A 6,021-nucleotide genomic window follows, 5' to 3' on the forward strand; every position below is an offset into this window, starting at 1 on the left:
GTATCTGCGCGCGCCAGCTAGGTGTTATTATTTTCTACTCAATCTTTTGAAGATCTGTTTGAAGAATTGTTTCAAGGTTTCTTACAGAGGAAGGCGCACGTGTTTAATGTGTTTCATGAGGCAGCCAAACCCTAGTTTTATTTTCCAAAGGAATTATATTTTTGGAAAATATATTTTTGCGTTTCAAAAATATAACTATTGTTTTCAAAAATATATCACTGCTGCCGGAATTCTAGAAGCCCTAATTTTGTCTTGAATCCCAAGTCATTCTACTACTATAAATACGAAGGCAAGCATATGGTTTCAAGCATCTAAAATCGAGTCTTACAAAGCGTGTGTTTTAGGGATTTTAGAGTGTTAATTGTGAGCTTTTCTTGTGTCTCATTGATGCAAGCTTAGGACCTGAGTGTTATTGAGTTGTAAGTGTAAACTTCTCCTAAGCTTTGAAGTACGGAGATTGTTCTAGTGTGGTGTGTGGTTTGCTCGCAAGCTTTTAAGCAAGAGTGAATCCTATTTTCATAGGAGTGTGTCTCCACCTGTTGTGATCGTTGAATTGAATAACAACGCTGTCTGTGTTGTTAAGGTGGGAATTGGGACGGAGTCTCATATCTAGGAGTTCCTAGGTAGAAGTGTCATTGGGTAGTGATTAAGTGAGAAGTTGTAAACGGGTGAGTTTAACTTCGAAGTAATACTGCTGATAGTGGACTTCATTCCTGGATTGGTATCCCCCAAAGTAGGCTTTAGGCTGAACTGGGTTAACAACTCTTGTGTGTTATTTACTTTACTGTTTGTATTGTTTTATGTTATTTGCTCTGTTTATAGACAAGTGTTGGCGCACCGGTAACAACATCTGTCTACAACAGACAAGTGTTGATACACCTTGATCAACACCTGTCCACTGTGTGCCAGGAATTTCAGCATCAACGTTGCAAATCCATAAGCATGGACATTCCGCTAACTTTAATTTTATTATTTGTAAGTATTTTGTCGTTGTATGCTACTAACTTGTATGTTGTAATTGTTAGTTTGTTCGCAATTCATTCTTTTAGTTTTTAGCAATGTTGCATTTATATTTGCATTTGATGTACTCTATCAATTATTGGAATGAATTGATATTGTTATTTTTAGTAAAAAAATAAAATAATAGTAATTGAATGACTGAACTGCTCCTTTAATTAGAAAGGTAAGGGATAACCATTGACTGAACTACTCACGTATCACATTAGAAGGAGAACCATTGTCTTTAATCTTCTTAATTAATACTACTCTATCTTGCTTCTAATGTTGTAATAGTCATTTCATTGGGCAAGAACATTGCACAATTTTTCAACAAAGCATCTTCAGGAGTAAGATCTCTTTCAATGTAAAATCCAGGAATCTTTGGCTTAGCCAATATTTTCCCACCATTCAACATTAAAAGTACTGATGACATGTCTGGCCTATCTTCTGGTCTTTGTTGCACACATAATAAACCAACTTGTATACATCGCATGACTTGAGAAGTTGTGCATTTTTCCTATAACATTTCATCTACTAGTTCTAGTTGTCTCCCTTCTGTCCAAAGTCTCCATGCCTAAAATTTAGAAATCATATAAGAATTTTTCAAGCTGTTCAAAATTGACTAATTCTTTAGGTTTCAAATTATTTACATGTCCAAGAAGATTGTGGGAGTGTTTTGGGTGTGAAAATTCTCTATTCTTCTTTCCGATTACTATTTCAAGAACTATCACTCCATAACTAAAGAAATCTGATTTCATCGAGAAACGTCGACGCACAGCATACTCTGGAGGCATGTACCCACTACCCACTAAAAAATAGTGTTCAAATTAAAATTGTTGACGAATTAATAATCTTCTAAGCCTATAAAGTTTCTTGATAAACTATATTATAAGAAAATGACTTACTAGGTTCCGGCAACTTTTTTTGTATTTTCTTCAAGTTGATCTCCCAACAACGTACATGCTAGACCAAAGTCTGAAATTTTTGGTTCAAAATTTGCATCTAGTAAAATATTGCTAGGTTTTAGATCTCTATGAATAATTCTTAATCTAGAGTCTTGATGAAGATAAAGTAGTCCTCGTGCAATGCCACAAATAATGTTGAACCTCTTCGACCAGTCTAGCATTTTCCGTTTATTTTCATCTAGCTGATGAAAGAAGAATATAAGAGATGCGCTACCATAATTTGACAAAATTACATACGAAAGAAAGAAAATCTCAATTGATAAGGGATCAAACCAAAAATAAAATTGTCTGAGCTTTTGTTTGCCATGTATTCATAGATTAACATTATGTCTTCCCCTTGAATGCAGTAACCAAGAAGCTTCAACCAAGAAGCTTGACAGGGTACACTAAGATGTGGACAAGTATTAGCAGTAAAAAGACTTGGCAATCACTGTCATTTTATTTTTGAACTCCTCTAAACCTTGTCCAGAATCATTTGAAAGTCTTTTTACTGCTAATACTTGTCCACATCTTAGTGTACCCTGAAATTTATCATCGCAATAGTTAGTACTTTCTCTGTCTCACAATAACTTTTGAATTTGACAAATTTACATATATTTAGAAAATATTGGTACATAAAAGTAAGAGAAATGTGATCTTACTACATTATCATTATTAACCATTGATGTATTTTCATTAACCAATGCGAATGTGGGATAATGTTTTTTGCAAATGTCACCACTAGTGCAGGAAATTGATACCACATCGGGTAAAATGACATTTCACATCGGTTTCAGAACTGGTGGGAACTCATGTGATGTGGAATAGAGTGAGAATTATGTTGAAGAAAAGTAACATTTCTTCAACAAGATAATGCAATACCTTATATACTGGTCCAAAGCCACCTTCACCCAATTTGTTGCTTCTTGAAAAATATTCTTCCTGCCATATAGATTAGTTGAAAATAAAAGAAAAGATCAACAATATCATATAAATACTTTTAAAATTTTCCCCCTTTCTTGATGTCATGCGCCATTGTATATAAGATGTTAAGTAATATTTCATAGAAAAAACTTACCTCTCTTTTTATATATCATTATGCATATACATGTAGCCATTAATCCAAAACTAATCGCGCCAACCGTGATTCCTACCAGCTTTTGTTTGCTACTACTACTGTCATTAATCAGCACATGATCTGCAAAATAGAAAACATGATGAATCACCAATTATTACTTCAAAGAACGGTTCAATTGAACATCACATAACTGAGAGAGCATATGCATGTAGTTTTAGAAATTGATGATTTAAATTAGTCTATACTATGTGAGAAAAAAAATGAAACAACCGAGAAAGAAAAGCTCAATAAAAAAAATATCGTGAGGGCACATAAGTTGACCTAAAAGTATCGAACCAGAGTAGACAACCGCTTCCTCCATTACGGATATCCAAATTTGCATACGCCGAACATGAACAATTTTCCAAACACGAATTCCTACATTCATCAAGATCCATGATCTTACTAAACCATGAAGAAGACGTGTCTGGAAATTTCATTTTACTATATCTCAAGAACCCATCTTTGTAACTATTTTCGCAATTAGACTTATTCTTCGGAACACAACCATTAGACCAATATGATATGTTCCATTGTTTGGGAAACTTAGGAGCATACCCTTTCATGCATTCACAAGTCGGAACATTTCCATCCATAATGCATATATAGAATAAGTACCACATAATGCATAGTTTTCACACTCATCTTCCTCACCAGTTGAAATCACTTTCCAGTTCCTTGTCTTACTTCTCCAAACTGAAAGTTGTCCACGGCCTAGAGGGGTAAGTCAGTAAATCACCATTATCGATCGATCGAGGATTTCACTCTCGATATAAACTTGTTTTTCATCGAAAAGAAACCTAAATCTATGTAGTTGTTTGAGTAAATGAGTTGGATATACACTAAAACCAACACCATTCCATGACCCTATTCTAAATTTTCTCTCAAACCCTTTGAATTTGAAAAGTTGTGGATATCCTTTACGGTAAATTCTTAGAGAATACTCACCTTTTGATGGATCATCAGTTTTTTTTTCCAAGATGATAAATATATTTCATGACCAGTTACTAAATCCCATCCAAGTTTCATCCCATTTAACAATAACGTGTCACACAAGTAATCAAAACTCTGCCACAAAAATGTTCCTCTTTAGGATCATTTCGATTTTGTACCACTTCCAACACACGTGCAATTGGGTTGTTCACTTCTTTCTTTGTAACATTAGAGGACCAAAAAGTGGTGTTTGTTCCATTAAGAAACATAAGAATATATACCCTTTTGAATTGATTATTAAGAATCCTTTTGAATTGTTCTGAAGTGGTGATTTTCTGTTTGCCACCCAAATAAGTGTTTGAGGTGACAAGTTTCTGAACCATAGACCCAAATAACGATCTGTTGAATTTCTTGGACTGAAGAAACCAAGCTCAAATGTTCCATCAGATGAAACTAATGATGTGGAAGAATAATAAGAACCAAATATATGTAACATTATGAAACTATATAATATAATCAAAGCAATGAGATGGCAACATATGCAATAAAAAATACTTTTCTTTTTCGGTTTATGTTAATGCCAATAGTCAACAAAACACTTTTCTTTTTCTTTTGTTAGGTTGATTATGTTGACAAAGGAAACAAGAAATGGAAGATTATAACTTATAATTAAGGTAGGTACGTGTCATATTTGAAGTGCTGCTAATTTCCCATGTGACAAAGTGCTGCTAATTATGTTTGTTAGAATGGAAAGGTTAGCATCAAGTTTATAGTAAGTGGAGTCTAACCATTGATTAATTGATGTCAGGTGACGAAATATTAGAAAATTTAACATGTTCAGTTCTGCAACAAATGTTTACTTATTTTTTGAATATGGAATAGTCTTTGACTCACCTCTAACGTTGTACAAAGAAAAGTAGAGGAAAAGTTGGCTGAGGAGAATGCATATATACATACTAGAAAATTTCATTTGACCATGACTAATCTCTACACTCATTAGTCATTATATTAGTGTTTATTAACAAAGACTAATCTCTATTGAAGTGGTGGCTTCTCTCCTTTCGATGAGTTAGGATCCTCTCCATTTCTAATTATTTCCATTTCCTCCATTATTATATAGTTTTGGGAATATAAATGTAAAAGTGTGACATTAAGTGGGTCCAAATATCATTTATACACCCAAAAACATTTAAAAACTTTGGTAATGGAAGAAATGAAAACAATAGAAAATGGAGAGGATCCCAACTCCCTTTCGATCAATTGAATTTTTTCCTTATGTAGAAATCATAAATTGAATCTCTCATCATCTCTTTAAAGCTCAGAGATTCTTACTTTATAAGAGAAGCGAAATAATTTCCAAAAAAATAAAAAGTGAAATATTTTATCTCTTTTCATAGCTATAATAAAGACCAAAATTTTGAAAATTTATATACATTTATCATTATCATATCGGGAATCAACTTGAGATGCTAGCTTAATAATAAAACTAGTCCCACACCCGTGCGATGCACGGGTGTTATGCGGTATTTTATATTATAATGTTGAAAAATCATTCGTATAAATTGAAACAATATGTATTATGAAAATTATAATAATAACATCAACAACAACAAAATAATAATAATAATAAAAAAAAAAAGTGATGTAAATATAAGATAGATATTAAAGATATGTTTATACATTTCAAAAAGATTACAATAGATCATATTGCATCTACCAAAATAAGTTGGTAATCCATAAATTGTTATGTCACTATGAAAACAGTTTGTGGTCATACTACTCATACATTGTGGTTAGATTAGTGGTTGCACAACTATCTAGGAATTATATATATAGATGTTTATACATTTAAAAAACTTATTTATACATGACATTTGAAGTTACTTTGGTATCTTCTTCATTAACATTGATTAACAATATCTTTAACTCATTTTTCAAAATAACTATGGAAATGCCAATATATTATTGACCATGGAAAACAATCGATGTTGAAACATAAGTTTTTATTTATATTATAAAAAAATAAAC

At 32.4% G+C, this 6,021-nt stretch overlaps 1 pseudogene; it reads right to left on the reverse strand.

Moving 5' to 3' along the window:
• Nucleotides 1-1,267: 1,267 nt before the first annotated feature.
• LOC123896105 lies at nucleotides 1,268-4,489 on the reverse strand (annotated as a pseudogene).
• Nucleotides 4,490-6,021: the final 1,532 nt, after the last annotated feature.

The sequence above is a fragment of the Trifolium pratense genome, linkage group LG7, assembly GCF_020283565.1.
Source record: "Trifolium pratense cultivar HEN17-A07 linkage group LG7, ARS_RC_1.1, whole genome shotgun sequence".
Classification (NCBI taxonomy): Eukaryota; Viridiplantae; Streptophyta; class Magnoliopsida; order Fabales; family Fabaceae; genus Trifolium; species Trifolium pratense.